This window comes from Schistocerca nitens, chromosome 1 (genome assembly GCF_023898315.1).
Source record: "Schistocerca nitens isolate TAMUIC-IGC-003100 chromosome 1, iqSchNite1.1, whole genome shotgun sequence".
Classification (NCBI taxonomy): Eukaryota; Metazoa; Arthropoda; class Insecta; order Orthoptera; family Acrididae; genus Schistocerca; species Schistocerca nitens.
The window spans coordinates 409079188-409101250 of NC_064614.1; the positions used below are offsets into that span (position 1 = coordinate 409079188).

The 22063-nt window shown below is 44.3% G+C and overlaps 1 protein-coding gene across 1 annotated transcript in view; it reads left to right on the forward strand.

Moving 5' to 3' along the window:
- LOC126249742 (uncharacterized) overlaps positions 1–22063 on the forward strand; it is a 415388-nt gene that overhangs the window by 94276 nt on the left and 299049 nt on the right. The window lies entirely within an intron of this gene.

Here is a 22063-nt window from a genome sequence, read left to right on the forward strand (position 1 = left end):
TATTTGACTTCTCAGCAATAAAAAATATGTTTCATTTTTTTTTTGGAAATTCAGCCCCTACGGGTGTTTTATGACATATTTAATTATGAAAGCATTTTTAAAGTTAAATTTATGAAAATCTGTATCTGACTGCTCAGTTAGAAATAAAAAATACGTGTTTCACTGTTTATGGGAATTGAACCAGTATAGAGTTGAAATAGGGGTTTGTTTGTTTACTTGTGTGATGAATGAATGTCCATTCTACCTACCCTGCTGTTGCCTATAGTGTTGTGATGTCCGCAATGTACCTGAAGCAGTGGTAGGATGCATACCATATGGTTGCTGCACTCCAGTTCCTTAATGAGAGTTGACAGTGTGCACATCGTTATTATGGATCCAAGAGTGGAGATTTCTGTAGAGAAATGTGCTGCTATTTTAGGATTCTGACAAGCAGGTTTATGTACATCCCAAATTTCGAAACAATGTGGCGCTTCTCTAGGTGGAGTGGAAGACACCCTTCACCGCTAGACAACACATGTCAATAAAGACCTGCCTCGACTAGGTCGACTACGTTAAACAATGAAAGTGATGACAAATTTGTTGGAATTACTAGTAACAGAAATAGGATCAGAACAGGAGTACAACTTCATGCAGAATTTGTAGAAATGAACAAGGAAAATGTATATGTTGTAACAGTAAAAATGAGACTGATTGAAGACGGCTTCGAATGACATATGATAGCTAGGAAACCCCTTCTGAAACCCGTAAATAAAAATAAGAGACTCTCGTGAGCTAGGAAACATAGTGAGTGGACACATGAAGAGTGGAAGAAAGTGTTAGTTATTCACAGATGAGTCGAAATTGCGGATTTTTAGTGCCAAAAGGAGCAGATTTTGTTCGTCGATTTGAAGGAGAAAGGGTGGCCAAGAAGTACATTCTATCTTCAGTTAAACAAGAAGGGAGTTCAGTTATGGTTTAGGGCTGTTTTTCGCTTCCCACGCTCGGGTTCCCGGGTTCGATTCCCGGCGGGGTCAGGGATTTTCTCTGCCTCGTGATGGCTGGGTGTTGTGTGATGTCCTTAGGTTAGTTAGGTTTAAGTAGTTCTAAGTTCTAGGGGACTGATGACCATAGCTGTTTAGTCCCATAGTGCTCAGAGCCATTTGAACCATTTTTTTAGGGCTGTTTTGCAGCATTGGCAATACTGTGAAAATAGAAGCACTATCACCGCGGACTTCAGTGTTATGCAGTACCATGTGGATTCCGCTTAAAAGGGTTCACATTACAACGGGATAATGATGCAGAATATCGATCAGCGTTCTGTAAGAAGTACGGAGTGACCCGAAAGTCCGTTAATATTTGATGACTTAACACTTCATGGATTAACGTAGGTAGAGAGGTAAAAATTGGCACACAAACTTAAAATGACATGGGGTTTAACTGAAACAAAAAAGGGCACAAAATTACCAACAGATGACGTTTCGTATGATACAAAAGCAATAATTAGCATAACAATTGATTTTAGGAAAGATGATGATGTTTACAACAAATGCTCAATGTGTCGGCCGTGATTCATCAATTGTATCTGTAGTCGAGGGACAATGTTCTGAACAGCACTGTACAGTATATCAGTAGGTACGCTGAGAAGTTGCAGTCGGATGTTGTCTTTTAGCATCCCTAACGAGATCCGACTATTGCGGTACACACGCGATCGTCTAAAGAATTGGCAATTGGCAATTGAATCTCAATGTAGACAAGTGTAATGTGCTGCGAATACATAGAAAGATAGATCCCTTATCACTTAGCTACAAAATAGCAGGTCGGCAACTGGAAGCAGTTAATTCCATAAATGATCTGGGAGTACGCATTAGGAGTGATTTAAAATGGAATGATCATATAAAGTTGATCGTCGGTAAAGCAGATGCCAGACTGAGATTCATTGGAAGAATCCTAAGGAAATGCAATCCGATAACAAAGGAAGTAGGTTACAGTGCGCTTGTTCGCCCACTGCTTGAATACTGCTCAGCGGTGTGGGATCCGTACCAGATAGGGTTGATAGAAGAGATAGAGAAGATCCAACGGAGAGCGGCGCGCTTCATTACATGATCATTTAGTAATCGCGAAAGCGTTACGGAGATGATAGATAAACTCCAGTGGAAGACTCTGCAGGAGAGACGCTCAGTAGCTCGGTACGGGCTTTAGTTAAAGTTTCGAGAACATACCTTCACCGAAGAGTCCAGCAGTATATTGCTCCCTCCTACGTATATCTCGCGAAGAGACCATGAGGATAAAATCAGAGAGATTAGAGCCCACACAGAAGCATACAGACAATCCTTCTTTCCACGAACAATACGAGACTGGAATAGAAGGGAGAACCGATAGAGGTACTCAGGGCTCAGGTGGCTTGCGGAGTATGGATGTAGATGTAGATGAAGAACCTGTGGGTTCGCACTTCGTTACTTCGTTATAATTTTCTTCACAGCGACACTTGTCGCAGGACCTTTATCTGTTCGAATACCTTTTATATGGCGATAGGATCGAAGATGCAGAAACGGATTCTCCATTCGGATAGTAAATCTTCACTAACAGTGCCGTTTTTGGTGAAGTCAACATGATTGCTGGCGCATCTGACTTCCTCTCTCACTATAGCACATTTTGTACAGGATTCTCATTCGATGTCCCTGACGTGTTGCTTTCCAGTGCCATCTGTTGGCCGGTTTTTGCACTCGTATCTGGTGTCAATAAAATCCCATGTCATTTCAGGCATATGGGTAAAGATTTACCTCTCTACCTACATTATTCTTTGAATTAGTGCATTTACAAATGTTAACGCCCTTTTGTGTCACTCTGTACATTATGTCAAAGCCTAAACAATAGCTACTGATACGTATGATATGGTCGTCGCAAAGCCCTGATTGTAATCCTACTGAAATGGTATGGGATGAAGTTTACAGACGTATCAGGAAAGTTCACATAATAAGCAAGGAACATCAGTGGTATTTCTTTAAGGATGAGATGAATCATGGACATTCGCAGTACCAACAAAAATTTATTGACCACATGCCTCGAGTTTGTGAGGCAACCAGTAAACTCAGTGGAAGTGATTACAGTAACATATAATTCTTCTGGTTATATTAAGTAATTACGTTGAATTGTACACAAGGCTATTCAGTTGCCCTACCGACGTCGTTGTATGCTACCTTCACTGGTTCTTTATCAGGAACGGTATCCAAACAGGTGACAGCCACTTAATCGATATAAGTTCCTTCTCAGAGCTTTGCACGACTCTTAGCGAACGGAATTATACCGCAAAAAAGACAAGTGAGGATTGTCCATGAGGTACACGATTTTTTGGATCAAAATATACCTTTACTTCTGCCATACTTATCCAAGTGCCTGCAACCTTTCTTTGTGTTATTAGCAGTGTAGTCATACAAGTGTTGAATATCTCTGTAAGTTTATTCCATTTATGATACTTAATCATTCGAAAATGATTCACAAACGTTGCCTTATAAAGTGTGTTTCACCATCGGAAACAATGAAATTAATAGGAGATATCAAAATGGGAAGCGTGGAAGTAATAACTTTCTGGTATACAGCCCGATGAAAAGATTAATATGTGACTCACCTAGTTAATGTGTTAAAGTAGTTTCATAAAAGTTGTACAGTAGGTCAAGATATCTTTGTACACATTACCAGTTATTCTGCGACATTTTGACAATGTGTTCAAATAGTTTCATAAACAAAATTCATACAATAAGTCTAAGAAATCTTTGTATACCTTATCAGCTGTCTTGCGACATTTTCACAATGTGCATGAAATCTCGAGAATGAACTGGCCAACAACATTACTCTGTCATGTGAGGTTGGGGCTAGGGGCAGCAGATTCATGCTGTATAGCTATATTTTTTGAGAAATGAAGTTCTGTTCTTGTTCATATTTCAAATACCATATAACAGTCAAGATTTATAGAAATTAGTGAGCTGAACTATACACACTGTAAACCACTGTGAAGCGCATGGCAGAGGATACTTTATTAGGGCTCCTTCCATTCCGTCCATATAGGGTGTGCGGGAAGACTGATTTCTAAGCCTTTGTAGGCCCTGTAATTAGTCTAAGTTTTTCTTTGAAGTCAAACGGGAGAAATACCTAGCGAGTGATAGCATTTTCCTAGATTCCTCAGTTAACGATGATTGTTAAAACTTTGTAAGAAGGCTTTGGCAGATATACAGTTAATGTATTCGTTATATTGAATATTCATCTCTATAGGACATATATTGAAATGACGACAGTGAAAATTTGTGCTGGACTGGGACTCGAAAGCCAATTTCCCACTTTACGCGAGCCGTCACCTTAACTGCTTCGGCTATCCGTGCACGAATCATGGTCAGACCCAAACTTTGACATGTCGCCGTCCATGTCCAGAACCTTCACTCGTACGTTATGTATATTCCTTGTCGAGGAAATAACATATTTATTGAGAGCCGAGAGACTGATATTGGCGAATAAATACGAAATAGCAGTATGTGCATTACTAACAAGTAAATCTACCCAAAGGATACACTTCAATTTTGATCGGCTATCAGTGCGGTGTTGTGTAGAGCAAAATAGGAGAGACATATTTTTATTATACGTACCCATACGGCCGTAGTGGCTGAACACCTCCTTGAAAAAAACTGAGTCTAATATTTCCGAACGAATACTGTTGAAACGGAATACATATAAAAGAAACTTGAAATAAAAATTCTATCGTTTTTAATGTAAGTTACAACAGTGCATGCAGAAATGCCGAAGAACCCTTTTTTTTCCAAAGTGCCCTCCCCCCCCCCCACTATTGTATTTTTCATTTCAAAGTTTGATGAATAGCGAAACTTATAGCACTGTTAATACGAAATTCAGTCGAATATGATGAAGTGGTATTCCAAAGACGCTACTTTCAGAAATGAACAGAAGATATCACTACATCGCTGTATGTGAGCCCAATGTGTTTCTGTTATATATATATATATATATATATATATATATATATATATATATATATATATATGTGTGTGTGTGTGTGTTTTCTTGTTACATCTGTTTCCAAATTGTAATATTTTCAGAATTAAGTTAAAATGAAGAGTCAAGATCGGAATAATATTTGTTTATTTATAGGTTTCGGCTTATGTAACAGCCATCTTCAGAATTTTTGGCCTCCTATAGCAGGTGCTGGCAGCGCCAGCTATTCGGTTGTCTCGTGATACGATCGTGGTATCAGGAGAGAACCGAGGAGCCACCAGCTCCAGCTATAGGGAGCGAAAAATTCTGAAGATGGCTTTTACATAAGCTGAAACCGATAAATAAACAAATATTATTGCTATCTTGACTTCATTTTACCTTAAATATGGCATCAGGTCGCTGTTCTCCATAGACTATATTGTCTAAATTTCTATTTCAGAATTAATTATTTTATATTTTAAAATGTTTGTATATTATTATTGTAACGTTATTGTAAATCTACAAGTACATTAAAACGATATGACTTTAATTTGAAGTGTTTTTTTTATTTGTTACCGTTTCAGCGGTATTCATTTGGAAAAAGTAAACTTAATTTTTTTCAAGGGAGTGCTTGACCCCTTTAACGGCTGTACGGGCACCAATAAAAAAAGTGTGTGTTTTATTTTGGTGTACACTAAACATATCGAAGCTGATCGAAATCGAAGTGTATCCCTCGGGTAGGTTTACTTGTAAGGAGAACGATGCACTGCTCCTTCGGACACTCGTACGTGCCGGAAGGAGCACTGCATCACGCACGTTACTAATGCAGGCATTACTAATTTCGTAATTTGCGGGATAGTTAGGAGCCCAGTTCAGGTTTTTAGCATCTCCGGGATGTGCTTCCGTGGCTGAAACAAAATTGTATTCGTGCTGACGTTCTCTGTACGCGTTCAGTATCTCCCGACAGTCCCATTCCGTAGACTCGAGCAACGCGTAGCCACCAGTTCACTGAGCAGACTGTTCGTATTTGCTTGTCGGACTGCAGAAGAAAGACAGATAGAGAGAACGTGTAGAGACTTTATTGGGCCAGGGCAAGTATTCAGACGATGGCGAGGGCGGCGATGGCGGTGTAGACGACGGCGCAGGCGAAGATGACGTCTCCGCGCTGGACGGCGGCGCCGCGCGCGGGGGTGGCCAGCAGCAGCGCGAGGCGCGTGGCGGCGAGGGCGGCCCAGGCGGCGGCGGCGCCGGCCAGCGGCACGGCGCTCATGCCGTGCAGGCCGGCGACGCGCGCCAGCACGGCGGCGCCCAGCACGGGCACGTAGCACAGCGCCAGCGCCGCGCCCGCCGCCGACGCCGACGACCGCGTCAGCGTCTGCAGCGCCGCGGCGCCCGACAGCCACGCCGCGCACGCGCACCCCACCGACCCGCCGCGCCCCGTCGACACCAGCAGCGTCGCCAGGGACGCCACGCCCGCCGCGAACGTCACGCACGACGCCGCCAGGTTGTTCGACAGCAGCGCGAACACCTGCCGACAGCCGCCGCCTCACATACGCTGCTCGCCAATCGTTAACGAACAATCTGTCCGTATCTACATATACATTACACGATTCTGTAAAGTTTGGAAGGTAGGAGACGAGGTACTGGCAGAAGTAAAGCTGTGAGGACGGGGCGTGAGTCGCGCTTGGGTAGCTCAGGTGGTAGAGCACTTGCCCGCGAAAGGCAAAGGTCCAGAGTTCGAGTCTCGGTCCGGCACACAGTTTTAATCTGCCAGGAAGTTTCATATCAGCGCACACTCCGCTGCAGAGTGAAAATCTCATTCTGGAAACATTCCCTAGGCTATGGCTAAGCCATGTCTCCGCAATATCCTTTCTTTCGGGAGTGCTAGTTCTGCATGGTTCGCAGGAGACCTTCTGTAAAGTTTGGAAGGTAGGAGACGAGGTAATGGCAGAAGTGAAGCTGTGAGGACGGGGCGTGAATCGTGCTTCGGTAGCTCAGTTGGTAGAGCACTTGCCCGCGAAAGGCAAAGGTCCCGACTTCGAGTCTTCGTCCGGCACACAGTTTTAATCTGCCAGGAAGTTTCAACAAAGGCATTGATTACCTCTTTTTTTCTCTGTAATTGCAAAGGTTTGTCGCAGCTCAAAAAGCTGTGCAAACTCACGAAAATCTTGTGTGTTATTTCTTCAGACCATCCCAAACTTAATGCTGGAGACAATAACGAATGGCAGTTGGAACTCCATTGGGGAGCACTGCTTGCCACGAAGGCCATGCACCACCTATAGTCGAGACGACGTAACAAGATCCGTGAGAGCTTCCAGCGTTCTTGCAGGATTCAACTGTGAAGCACACTAACGGCTACAGAACTCTGACAAAACTGTTGACGTTGCCATAGAAACGTTTACAAAACTGCATTGAGTTCCTGGTTGAGGGAGACCCGCGAAACTGCCGCGCCTGACCCACAGCAGCTGTCAGTGATCAACTTACGTCCACTCAACTACAGTAATGAATGTTCAAAACATTTTCTCTACGATTTGACACTTCGAACAAGTTCTACGGACGTACAACGGAGGATCGAGAATACAATAGCACTGAGAACGCGTTTAGTGAAAAAATGACACACAGAACTTTTTCATTTCCACTCTTCAGTTATATTTCTGCTACTGGTGGTGCTCTTCTGCCATTGCAGTAAAAAAAATTGGAATTTAATATAATAAAATACAGAAGGTAAAATGGAAGACGTTGATATTTATGACAAGACGATGTGAGGTACATGCGCACGATATGATAGGACTCTCCCGGTAACTGTGAGTAGGAATTGAGATGTTGGAGATATTAGGGAGAAAGTTACGCGCGAAAGGATGAGGGATATTTATGCGGAAAGAAACTGACAAATGGTACGTGGTGTATTAGCAGGTAAGTGGAATACAAGCTCTCCAAGGAAATATTGGATTCGAGCCTTCATTTGAATTATGGTGGGATCGAATTGGTAGGACAGGTTATGGTTAGACGGAAAGGTACATTTCCGAGATGAGTTAATAGTCTGAGAAGGTGAGGCGATTGAAATTACGCTGGGAAAGTGCGTGGAGTGTATGGAAGTGAAGAGAGGGTGGAATGAGTTGATATAAGCGTGGCAGCAGACCATGGTTCTCACGGATGAGGGAGGCTATAAGGTGTTTGGTCTTAAATTTTCAGGAGATACGGAAGGGTGAAGATGTTCTTTGTGTCTGAGGAAATGTTGAGGAAGTATGTTTGAGGAGGTGAATTGGTATAGAATACGCCCGTGGTAGAAGATAGTTGGATACGTAAAGCGAGGTCGAGTGCATGTGCTTCCAGGGTTTCGAGGGAGTGATGAAACTTGGGAGAAACTGGAGCTGCCACATGTAAGAATTAGGCGGCTGTGTGTTTTATACGTGTGGAGATTTAATTCTCATGTTGGTCCGGTTAGCAGTTTTAGTCTATTGTAGGCTTTCCTGTGTTCGTTCATTGCTGAGCGTTCCATGCTAGGTTTTGTTCGAGTATTACTCCTAGAGATTTTAATGTTTTACTTAGGTGGGTTAACACATATAGTCTGTCATTACCGTTGTGTACACACTACCGGAGCCCTATTCAGTGGTGTCTGTGCAACCCGTGTTAAGTACACGACCGTATCAAAGAGATTATCTTATTTTTAATTTCGGTTGATTACCAACGATAGCATCGAACTATCACGGTAGTCTAACAGAATACGGTCGTGATACGCACTGTTGTGAAAGTTGTATCTGTCTGACAGTTGGAGCGACATTAACGTTTCAATCGGCGAGAAGGTTGGCCATCTATTAACGTCATACGCGCCGCAAGATTTATGTTAAATCTTTTTCTGCTTAATGTACGAAACAGCAATTATATTTTTGCGAGCGTTAGTAAAATGTGAAGAGACAGAAATGATAGTAAAATTAGTGCAATTAGAACCAAATCTCAACAATGATGATGTTTGGTTTTGTTGGGCGCTCAACTGCCCGGTCATTAGCGCCCATACAAAGTCTCAAATTTTCACACAGTCCAATTTCTTTACTCGATACAATTTAGCTACTGTCATGAATGATGATGAAATGATGAGGACAACACTAACACCCAGTCTCCGCGCAGAGGCCGGCCGGGAATCGAACCCGGGACCCCGTGATCCAAAGGCAGCTACGCTAGCAACTTTTTTTGTCTTATTTTTATTCGTAATTGTTCGTTGGATTTGTTCGGGGCGTTCATCGTTGATCCGTTCACTCAGTTTTTTTATTACAGAGGGCAGCTGAGCTACCGTGCTGGTAGAAACTTCCTTGCAGATTAAAACTGTGTGCCAGGCCGAGACTCGAACTCGGGACCTTTGCATTTCGCAGGGATATTCTCTGCCAAATGAGCCGCTGCGTCAACTAGAGCTGAGCAGCCGGCCGCCCGGGAAATGAAATGCGTCAACTAGAACTGAGCAGCCGGCCGCCCGGGAAATGAAATGACATAACCTACAACGTATTCATGAAGATCTACAGAATAATACCTATTGGATACAGATCTTTTCGTCCCCGTGCATTCTAGCAACCGTGAGGGGAGTGTGAGCACCTCGCACTACAACGCGTGGTCCAAATCTGTTGTAAGATTATTCATGAGACTGTTCAGTCTCAATGTGTTTCATGCATTGTCTGTGGGATTTAGGTCGGAGGATTATGCAGAGAGTTCCGTTCAGACAATGTCTTTACTACTATTTTTTTCCATTTCGAACAAAAACGATCTTCTTGGCATAGTCTGCACTACTTAATGGGACCTCTGGGAGGCACACTGATTCTTTTCTGAACATCAGCTACGGGTGAGTCACGTACTTTTGTCGGAACAGGGTTCACAACGCGCTCTTCCTCCTTCAATATAGTGACATATTGCACGATCGCAAATGTTACAGTAATTCTACAGAATCGAAACCTAAAATAATGGTAAAAGCCTGTCTCATCAAAAGTATCCGGACAGTTATAAGTGGACACTAATATGGGTTGTATCCCTCCTTCACCTTTATGATGTCCGCCCTAATAGCTGTGTGGTTTTTGCCGGCACGGTAGCTCATCGTGTTCGGTCAGAGGGTTAGCTGCCCTCTGTAATAAAAAAACTGAGTGAATGGATCAACAACGAACCTCAACGGGCGTCAGGGGACGTCCGCCACGAACAATTCCAACGAACTATAACGAACAAAATGAGATTAAAAAAAAAAGTGATCAGCGTGACGGATTGCCGTCCTACAGGCCCGGGTTCGATTCCCGGGTGGGTTGGAGATTTTTCTCCGCTCAGGGACTGGGTGTTGTGTTGTCTTCATCGTCATTTCATCACCATCGGGCGCGCAGGTCGCCTAATGTGGCGTCGAATGTAATGAGACCTGCACCACGGCGGCCGGACCTGCCCCGAAAGGAGCCTCCCGGCCATTGAAGCCAAACGCTCCTTTCCATTTTTACGTTTATGACGGCTTGAACTCTGCTGGGGATACTTTCAATTTGTCTGGATGCCTGTGAAGAAGTGGCAACCCATTCTCCCTCGAGAGCCGAAACAACAGAAGGTGGTGAGCGATACTGAACGCTGGTGTCTGGAGCGAAGTCGTTCCAAAGGTGTTTCATTGGGCCCAGGGCGGAACTCCAGCATGCTAGTCCATTTCAGGAACGTTACTGTCCACTAACCATTGCCCCACAGACGCTGATTTATGACAGTGTACGTTGGCCTGCTGATACAAACAATCGTCGTCCCCGAACTGTTCCTCTATTGACAACAGTAACAATGCTGCAAAATGTGTTCAGATTATTATCATTTAGCCTTTTATTAATAGCAATAAGAGGACCGCACTGTAAACACGAAAAACAGCGTTATACGGTAACACCACCTCCTCCGAACTACACTGTTGGCGCAACATTTGGTAACAGGTAATGTTTTCCGGGCATTCGCCAAACGTGAACTGATTTCCATAGGGTACAGCGTTATTCTCGGTCCAATTTTAGCCGCCTATGCCCAGTCATAGTACTAGCTAGACAGCTGTTGGCAGTTTGGAACTCATGACTGATTCCTTCCGCTCGTTTTGAGCGACATTTTACAACCACTCTCCGAAATGCTCGTCGCTGGCCTGACTTGTATTGATTTAGCTGCGGTTGTTCCTTCGCTTTTCCAGTTCACAAACACATGAGCGACAGTCGACTTTGGCAGCTCTATAAGGACTGAAATGTCCCTGGTTTATTTGTTCCTCAGATGACATCCAATGACTAGTGCACGTTCGAAGTCGCTGAGTTCTCCTGATCGCCTCATCCTGCTGTTACTGCTTGTCTACTGACGACGCTATATGCCTCGGGTCGGCTGTTATCATGCTGGCGGAAGCGCCTCTCGCGACATCTAGAGGCCAATTCCGCATTACGTAGGGGTGTCTAGATACACTACTGGCCATTAAAATTGCTACACCACGAAGATGACGTGCTACAGACGCGAAATTTAACCGCCAGGAAGAAGATGCTGTTATATGCAAATGATTAGCTTTTCAGAGCATTCACACAAGGTTGGCGCCGGTGGCGACACCTACAACGTGCTGACATGAGGAAAGTTTCCAACCGATTTCTCATACACAAACAGCAGTTGACCGGCGTTGCCTGGTGAGACGTTGTTGTGATGCCTCGTGTAAGGAGGAGAAATGCGTACCATCAAGTTTCCAACTTTGATAAAGGTCGGATTTTAGCCTATCGCGATTGCGGTTTATCGTATCGCGACACTGCTGCTCGCGTTGGTCGAGATCCAATGACTGTTAGCAGAATATGGAATCGGTGGGTTCAGGAGGGTAATACGGAACGCCACGGTGGACCCCAACGGCCTCGTATCACTAGCAGTCGAGGTGACAGGCATCTTATCCGCAAGGCTGTAACGGATCGTGCAGCCACGTCTCGATCCCTGAGTCAACAGATGGGAACGTTTGCAAGACAACAACCATCTGCACGAACAGTCCGACGACGTTTGCAGCAGTCCATTGTCAGCTCGGAGACCACGGCTGCGGTTACCTTTGACGTTGCGTCACACACAGGAGCGCCTGCGGTGGTGTACTCGACGACGAACCTGGGTGAATGAATGGCAAAAAGTCATTTTTTCAGCTGAATCCAGATTCTGTTTACAGCATCATGATGGTCGCATCCCTGTTTGGCGACATCGCGGTGAACGCACATTGGAAGCTTGTATACGTCATCGCCATACTGGCGTATCACCCGGCGTGATGGTATGGGGTGCCATTGGTTACACGTCTCGGTCACCTCTTGTTCGCATTGACGGCACTTTGAACAGTGGACGTTACATTTCAGATGTGTTACGACCCGTGGCTCTACCCTTCATTCGATCCCAGCGAAACCCTACATTTCAACAGGATAATGCACGCACGCATGTTGCAGGTCCTGTACGGGCCTTTCTGGACACAGAAAATGTTCGACTGCTGCCTGGCCAGCACGTTCTCCAGATCTCTCACCAATTGAAAACGTCTGGTCAATGGTGGCCGAGCAACTGGCTCGTCACAATACGCCAGTCACTACTCTTGATGAACTGTGGTATCGTGTTGAAGCTGCATGGGCAGCTGTACCTGTACACTCCATCCAAGCTGTGTTTGACTCAATGCGCAAGCGTATCAAGGCCCATATTACGGCCAGAGGTGGTTGTTCTGGGTAGTGATTTCTCAGGATCTATGCAGCTAAATTGCGTGAAAATTTAATCTCATTTCGGTTCTAGTACAATATATTTGTCCAATGAATACCCGTTTATCACCTGCATTTCTTCTTGGTGTAGCAATTTTAATGGCCAGTAGTGTACTTTTGATGAAGTAGTGTGCGCGGCTAGGCAGAGCTTACCTCCTCGGGCGTGATGTCGGCGAGCGGGTTGATGGCCTTGATGGCGAGCACGGTGATGGGCGTCACCCGCAGGTTGCGGTGCGCGTCCCGTGCCGTCTCCACCATCACCTGCGAGGCGCGCCGCGCCGCGTTTGCCGCCAACCGTGGCACGCTGCGGGCCGTGTCCCCTGCGGACCGCACCGACCGCTCTACACCCAGCCCACACTTCCGCTAAGGGAATCGCAACCACAACCACTTCCACAGTTTGCTCACCTTTCGTGCTGTTCTAGTAGATACCGGGTGATCAAAAAGTCAGTATAAATTTGAATACTTAATAAACCACGGAATAATGTAGATAGAGAGGTAAAAATTGACACACATGCTTAGAATGACATGGGCCTTTGTTAGAACCACCCCATATTGCTAGACGCGTGAAAGATCTCTTGCGCGCGTCGTTTGGTGATGATCGTGTGCTCAGCCGCCACTTTCGTCATGCTCGGCCTCCCAGGTCCCCAGACCTCAGTCCGTGCGATTATTGGCTTTGGGGTTACCTGAAGTCGCAAGTGTATCGTGATCGACCGACATTTCTAAGGATGCTGAAAGACAACATCCGACGCCAATGCCTCACCGTAACTCCGGACATGCTATACAGTGCTGTTCACAACGTTATTCCTCGACTACAGCTATTGATGAAGAATGAGGGTATTGAGCATTTCCTGTAAAGAACATCATCTTTGCTTTGTCTTACTTTGTTATGCTAATTATTGCTATTGTGATCAGATGAAGCGCCATCTGTTCCACATTTTTTGAACTTTTGTATTTTTTTTGGATCTAATAAAACCCCATATCATTCCAAGCATGTGTGTCAATTTGTAGCTTTCTATTTACATTATTCCGTGATTTATTCAGTTTTCAAATTTATACTTACTTTTTGATCACCCGGTAGATAGAGAGGTAAAAAATTGACACACATGCTTGGAATGACATGGGGTTTTATTAGAATCACCCCATATTGCATGGGGTTTTATTAGAACCACCCCATATTGCTAGACGCGTGAAAGATCTCTTGCGCGCGTCGTTTGGTGATGATCGTGTGCTCAGCCGCCACTTTCGTCATGCTTGGCCTCCCAGGTCCCCAGACCTCAGTCCGTTCGATTATTGGCTTTGGGGTTACCTGAAGTCGCAAGTGTATCGTGATCGACCGACATCTATAGGGATGCTGAAAGACAACATCCGACGCCAATGCCTCACCATAACTCCGGACAAGCTTTACAGTGCTGTTCACAACATTATTCCTCGAGCATTTCCTGTAAAGAACATCATCTTTGCTTTGTCTTACTTTGTTATGCTAATTATTGCTATTGTGATCAGATGAAGCGCCATCTGTCGGACATTTTTGGAACTTTTGTATTTTTTATGTTCTAATAAAACTCCATGTCATTCCAATCATGTGTGTCAATTTGTACCTCTATCTACATTATTCCGTGATTTATTCACTTTTCAAATTTCTGCTGATTTTTTGATCACCAGGTACTTACACTGACGCGACAAAAGTCATGGGACAGCGCTATGCACAACTACATATAGCGGTAGTGCCTTGTACAAGACGAGGTATAAAAGGTCAGTGCATTGGCGAAGCTGTAATTTGCACTCGCGTGATTGGTATGAGAAGGTTTCCAACGGGATTATGGCCGATCGACGGGAACTAACAGATTTTGAAAGCGGAATTGTAGTTGGAACTAGATGCATGCGACATTCCATTTCGGAAATAGTTACGGAATTCAGTATACGAGATTCACAGTGTCAAGAGTGTGCCGAGAAGACCACATTTCAGGCATTACCTCTCACCACAAAAAATGGCTCTGAGCTCTGTGGGACTTAACTAGTCCTCTAGACTTAGAACTACTTAAACCTAACTAACCTAAGGACATCACACACATCCATGCCCGAGGCAGGATTCGAACCTGCAACCGTAGCAGCAGCGCGGTTCCTAACTGAAGCGCCTAGAACCGCTCGGCCACAGAGGCCGGCGATGTGGAACAGACGGAGAGTCTACTGCTGACCTTCCACAAGGTGAAGGTACCACTGTGAGCAAAGGGTCATTTTACAACACAAAGATTTGACTTCTACACGATACCCTCACATTAATGTGGCCACCTTCTATATTCGACGTCGACGTGCAATAACCACTCACAGATGGCAGGTGCCAAATGGTCCAAATGGCTCTGAGCACTATGGGACTTAACTTCTAAGGTCATCAGTCCTCTAGAACTTAGGACTACTTAAACCTAACTAACCTAAGGACATCACACACATCCATGCCCGAGGCAGGATTCGAACCTGCGACCGTAGCGGTCGCGCGGTTCCAGACTGTAGCGCCTTTAACGGCAGGTGCCAGCGCGAGCAGTGGACACTATACAAAACGTGTCGGGGGGACGCGGAAAACAGTGCAGGTGTTAGAATGAAATTTTCACTCTACAGCGGAGTGTGCGCTGATATGAAACTTCTTGGCAGATTAAAACTGTGTGCCGGACCGAGAGTCGAACTCGGGACCTTTGCCTTTCGCGGGCAAGTGCTCTATCGACTGAGATACCCAAGCACGACCCACGCCCCGTCCTCACAGCTTTAATTCCGCCACTACCTCGTCTCCTACCTTCCAAACTTCACAGAAGCTCTCCTGCGAACCTTGCAGAACTAGCACTCCTGGAAGAAAGGATATTGCGGAGACATGGCTTAGCCACAGCCTGGGGGATGTTTCTAGAATGAAATTTTCACGCTACAGCGGAGTGTGCGCTGATATGAAACTTCCTGGTAGATTCGCAGGAGTGCTTCTGTGAAGTTTGGAAGGTAGGAGACGAGGTACTGGCAGAAGTAAAGCTGTGAGGACGGGGCGTGAGTCGTGCTTCGGTAGCTCAGATGGTAGAGCACTTGCCCGCGAAAGGCAAAGGTCCCCAGTTCGAGTCTCGGTCCGGCACACAGTTTTAATCTGCCAGGAAGTTTCATATCAGCGCACACTCCACTGTAGAGTGAATTAGACGTTAAAACCTCTTATGGTGAGATTTTGTGAATAATTCTCAATTCCTGGGCCATTCTCCTCCTGAGATTTGTATACTAGATTTGTTTGTACAAAAATGCTCGGCACTGCAGTTGGCACATATAACACTAGCAGCATTATAAGAACCGACCTGGATGGGAAGCGCCACAATTACAACACCTAGTTTGCGGTGGCGTGCTCGGTTGTGGCAGCCGGGGAGCGGCCCTGGGTGCCTTTACCTATTTCTGTCTGTTAGAACCACTTCCATTATGCCAAGTGAGCCAATGCAACGAAAATGTGAAGAGTATATTCCACATTTGTTGTTTTCTTCGTTACGGCCTTGCACTGGTCGGCAGTGAACAATGAAGAAGGAATTTCGTTATTTGTGATGTATCGGGTGATCAAAAAGTCAGTATAAATTTAAAAACTGAATAAATCACGGAATAATGTAGATAGGGAGCTACAAATGGACACACATGCTTGGAATGACATGGGGTTTTATTAGAAAAAAATACAAAAGTTCAAAAAATGTCCGACAGATGGCGCTTCATCTGATCACAATAGCAATAATTAGCATAACAAAGTAAGACAAAGCAAAGATGATGTTCTTTACAGGAAATGCTCAATATGTCCACCATCATTCCTCAACAATACCTGTAGTCGAGGAATAATGTTGTGAACAGCACTGTAAGGCATGTCCGGAGTTACGGTGAGGCATTGGCGTCGAATGTTGTCTTTCAGCATCCCTAGAGATGTCGGTCGATCACGTTACACTTGCGACTTCAGGTAACCCCAAAGCCAATAATCGAACGGACTGAGGTCTGGGGACCTGGGAGGCCAAGCATTGCGAAAGTTGTGGCTGAGCACACGATCATCACCAAACGACGCGCGCAAGAGATCTTTCACGCGTCTAGCAATATGGGGTGGACCGCCATCCTGCATAAACATCGTACGTTCCAGCAGGTGTTTATCAGCCAGGATGATGATGATAATGCGATTCTGTAACATATCGGCGGACCTCTCACCCGTCACGGTAGCAGTTACAAAACCAGAATCACGCATTTCCTCCAAGAAAAAAGGCCCGATAATGGAAGATGTGGTAAATCTAACCGATACCGTGACTTTCTCGTCGTGCAATGGAATTTCCGCAGTTCCAGGATCTTTGGTAGCCCAAATTCTGCAGTTGTGGACGTTGACAGACTCTAGGAGCGTGAAATGAGCTTCGTCGGTCCACAACGCGTTACTCAACCAATCGACATCGTTCGCCATCTTTTGAAACTCCCACACCGCAAATGCCCTCTGCTTCACTAAATCGCCGGGTAACAGTTCATGATGCCGATGGATTTTGTACGGATAGCATCGAAGTGCACGCCTCAGTGCCAACCTAACAGTAGTGTATGGAATGCCGGTGCGACGTGCGACTGCACGAGCGCTGACTTCCCCGTGCATAGACGAACCCGCTACGGTCTCCATTTCTTCCTGAACTGTTTCAGCAGCATTACGCCTTGTGCTCGGTCGGGCACTACGGGGTCTTTCGTCTAAACAACCTGTGGCTTCGAACTTCGAAATCATTCTCGCCACAGCTGCATTTGTCAACGGACCTTTATCGTTCGAATCCCCTTCCTATGGCGATAGGATCGTAACGCTGAACTAGAACATTCCCCATTCTGATAATACAGCTTCACTAAAAGCGCCTTTTTAGGTATCGTCAACATGCTGCGACTGCTGGCGCATCTGATTGTCTCTCTCATTACAGCTCCTTTTATACATGATTGTCATGCGCAGTCACTGACGTTTTGCTGTCCGGCGCCATCTGTTGGACATTTTGTGAACTTTTGTATTTTTTTGGTTCTAATAAAACCCCATGTCATTCCAAGGACTTCTCTATCTACATTATTCCGTGGTTTATTAAGTTTTCAAATTTATACTGACTTTTTGATCACCCGGTACATATGTAGACTGAAGCGACGAATGAAAATTTGTACCGGGGCCAGGACTGGAACCGAAGTCTCCTGCTCACCATTACGCCATCCTGGCACAGCGGCTTTGCGCAACTGCACGGACTACCGTAGCACGCCACTCTCCTCAATTCAAATTCCCATTCACGTCTCCGCGCGGCTACCCCCGTCGGAGGTTGGAGTCCTCCCTCGGGCATGGGTGTGTGTGTTGTCCTTAGCGTAAGTTAGTTTAAGTAGTGAGTGAGCTTAGGGACTGATGACCTCAGCAGTTTGGTCCCATAAGATCTTACCACAAATTTCCAATTTTCCATTCACGTCCACTCCTAAACTGGAACGGCATTGCGTGCTAGGGCAGTCCATACAGTTATACAAAGCTACTGTGCAGGGGTGGCGTAGTGGTTAGCGCAGCTTCCTAGTGAGCAGGAGATATGGATTCGAATCCTGGCTTTGGTATAAATTTTCATTCGTCACTTCAGTATGCATAGATATTTGAGGCTTGAAAAGGTCTCTGGAACCTTATACTTTCATTTCATTGCGTCACTGCTGCAAGCAGTGTGACCGTGTTCTGTGTTTTATTCCATGTTTTGAATATAATAACATGAAATAATTATTGATATTTGTGCCTTTTACTTTATAGTCAACTCACGTTGAACTCAATAAACGAATTAAAAGCCTCACCAGCAATTTGGATTTAACAAAAATGGCGGGATGTGGGTGGAGGAGGATTGAGAGGAGGGGTAGGGGTGGGGGGGGGGGGTGGGGGGAGCGGTGGGAGCAGCAAAGTCCAAATCTACCCTGGATGCGAGTTACACCACTGCTCGTTCGACACTTGTTGTGTTTGGTGATACGTAGACCGAATCGGAGCATTTGAAGCACGGCCTTACAACGGCGATGTGTATGGTGACACCTATCATCAAGCTCTGTGGCAATAAAAACAATTTGATAAATATTGAAATAGAATGTTAGCGAACAAGTCTGATGTTCAGTGATACGTGTTTTTAGATGTTTCGGTATAATGCACAACCTTCTTGGTGAAAATTTGTCGCTGACAACAGAAACATCAGATTATACAATAGATTAAACTTCGACATCAAATGGATTACTTCTTGACTTCGAAACATACCAGGAATATGTGCATCTAAATATTTTCGCTGACATACGCTAGCGACTCCGAACCGTAAAGCAATTTCTTGATAATGACAGGATGAGATTCCTTATTTTTTGTCGTTTCTTCCACGAAAAGCTTAATTCTCCCGTGTCCGTGGCTGTGTACATGTTATTCTCAAACATTCCTACAGAATCAACATTTGATACGTTACTTGCTGCAGTATTCGCCATCACGTCCTAGTTCCTGGGTAAGATATTGCAGCCGGCCGGTGTGGCCGAGTGGTTCTAGGCGCTTCAGTCTGGAACCGCGCGACCGCAACGGTCGCAGATTCGAATCCTTCCTCGGGCACGGATGTGTGTGATGTCCTAAGGTTAGTTAGGTTTAAGTAGTTCTAAGTTCTAGGGGACTGATGACCTCAGCAGTTAAGTCCCATAGTGCTCAGAGCCATTTGAACCATTTTTTTAAAGATATTGCAAGAAGTTTCCCAAGGTCTTCGGTTCTTGTCTTCTTGTGTTACGTCGGCTATGTCGCGACGGTGGTATCGCATGGTATGATGCTAATTTGTCTGATGCACTTCAGTTAGTTGACTACCTGGTGAGTTTCGTCTGTTTCAGTCCTGCAGACGGATTCGTAGAGGACTATCCACTCCATAGATCTGACCTATCATGGTGGGTTTTGACAGAGCAGGGAAACTAATTGAACGATGTACGAGTTTCAGTAACACTTGGATATGAATCATGCAGTTCTGCTCATTGAAATAAAAACACGCACTTTCTACGATTAAAACTAGCTGGCTAGCGGACATTCCTCTGCAACGATACACATCTGAATACTTTTAGAATTATCCAAATAATTCAAGGTGATCGGAGCAATGACCTTCCATATCGACTATTTTATAACGATCGTTGTAATCAACTCGCGAAGAGACTTTGATAGCACATGCTTTAGCGCCAATCCATAAACAAAAATGACATGTAAATGTGAATTGCAATACTCTGAGAGCCTCATGCAGAAAATCCGTCTGTGTCATTGTATTTCTACGGCATTTTCCCACGTACGTGCAATCTCAAGCGATCCACAGAGCTTGCCTATTATATTTGGTATTTGAAATGTTGCGCTGCCGCAAGGTTCTCTGTCTTAGTACAGATTAACAACGTGAGTTCCAACATTTCTTTTTCTACTGAATAGGGTGTGGAACTGTATTTTGGGCACTTAAATCATCTTATCGTCCAGGTGGAAATTTGTGCGGCAGGATCATGGGGACCACATATCTTTCAACGCCAGACCTGTACATGGTCCTCACTGTTAACTTTATATTTCCAATTGTTTCGGTAAGCATTTCACTCGAATGTGAGATGGTGTGTCCAAAGGATCCCTGAGGGAAAGTGTCCCACGTTTTCCAGTTCTTCTTTGGATGCCTTGTTTGCCAATCTGACTATAAACATCAATCAACACCAGACAAAAGAGAAAAGCGTTACTGGTCTAATGTATTAGATGTAACGAGCGAATTTGGCCTAAATCCGTGTCATACGCCTAGAATGTACTAACTCAAAGGACATCCGGTTCGATGGCACTGGTACTTGTCTAATCCTTGAAATAACTTTGACAGTAATTAATGTAATCAAGGCTGCTTCTACAATGTTAGGGATGGATGTTACCTTTCACCGCCGACAGTACTAGGACTTCACATCAGTCAATTGATACAGGCCAAGTTCACATGCCGAGTCGTTCTACAATTCTGAATTTAGTGGATACCATTTAGTCTAATACACCTAAGTATCGGAAGAATTTCGTAACTGGAGCAGTATTTATGATGAAAGAAGTGGTGCATGACTACTATGAGGATCGTTCCACGCGCAGGATACTGAAAAAGACTTTTATGGAAAATTATAGTTGCGTCCTCTTGCTTGCTTTCAAACAGCACAATCGAAAATGAAATCATGCTAGTTTTAGGCAACATACCAAAACATAAACCACAATTTAAAATCAACTGAAAGAAAATTGGTGTAATAATAAAACTATTATGAAATTTACAGAACGATACTCTTTCCTACTTCACTGTCTTTTATTACCACACATAATTTGGCAAATACCTCTCCCGAGCACGCTACCATCTTCAGAATGCCAAATGTTATTCAGACATTGTTATGAATAGTACATATTCCTGTGAAGTACAGTGTATTTACTGAATGCGCTAATTAGATTATCTGGCGAAATACCTTCACCTTTGATCAAAAGATAAATAAATGGCAACTTGCCAGAAACATCATACTTCATTTAAGTGTGTTCAGCACGATATGAATTAGAGCGGGGCACGTGAAGACAGCAATGCGATGCCGAAATGTGCCATGCCAAACTATTTTTGGGAATAATAATGACCGAAGGACAAAATATGTATTGTTTTGTAAATTTCTTTGATAGTCACATACGACAATCCTTTTCATAGTATTATAAATAAATGATAAATTTATTATCAGATGATCTCATTATGAAATGTAATACGTAAATTATAATGTATTATGTGTATTACTTAAGGATGAAGAAGGTAGAAGATAATCACAAGTTTAGAACAGAAAATGACAAATCTCTTCCCTGAAAATAGTAAAACAGAGGGAGGGAAAAACGGAAGACGGAGAAAGATGGCTTCAGGGAAAAGACTGTCAACAAACTGCGAGTTCAGAAAGAGAAGGAGTAAAAAGCAGACAGCTTGCAGTTCAGTATTGTACTTAACAGAACTAGAGCTAATGAAAAAATAGAAGGGAAGCAGGGAAATCTTCGTGGGGAAAAACTAAAAAAGTAATCTTCGAGGTACGAAAGAACCTAAGAAATAGTACTAATGGGTAAGCAAAATGAGTAAAGAAGGGAGGAAGGGAGAAGACGTTTAGTATTAGGTTTACAACTTTGCTTCCGCCCTTTTTTCCTGAAGTTCGAGGCCTTACTGTGAAAAACTTACAAAAAAAAAATTACAGTTAAAATTACAAACCATCGCTGGGCAGTACTTTATACCGTCTTGTGGGCTGTATACGAATCCAACGGCGGAAGAACTCCGCGTCTTTTGAGAAATCCATGAACCGATCAAATTTTTACACTTTTTGTCTGACCGGAAGTGCTGGTCAGCCATGCAGTGTGCCACTGATTGAAAAAGCTGGTAGTCAGAGGGAGCAATGTC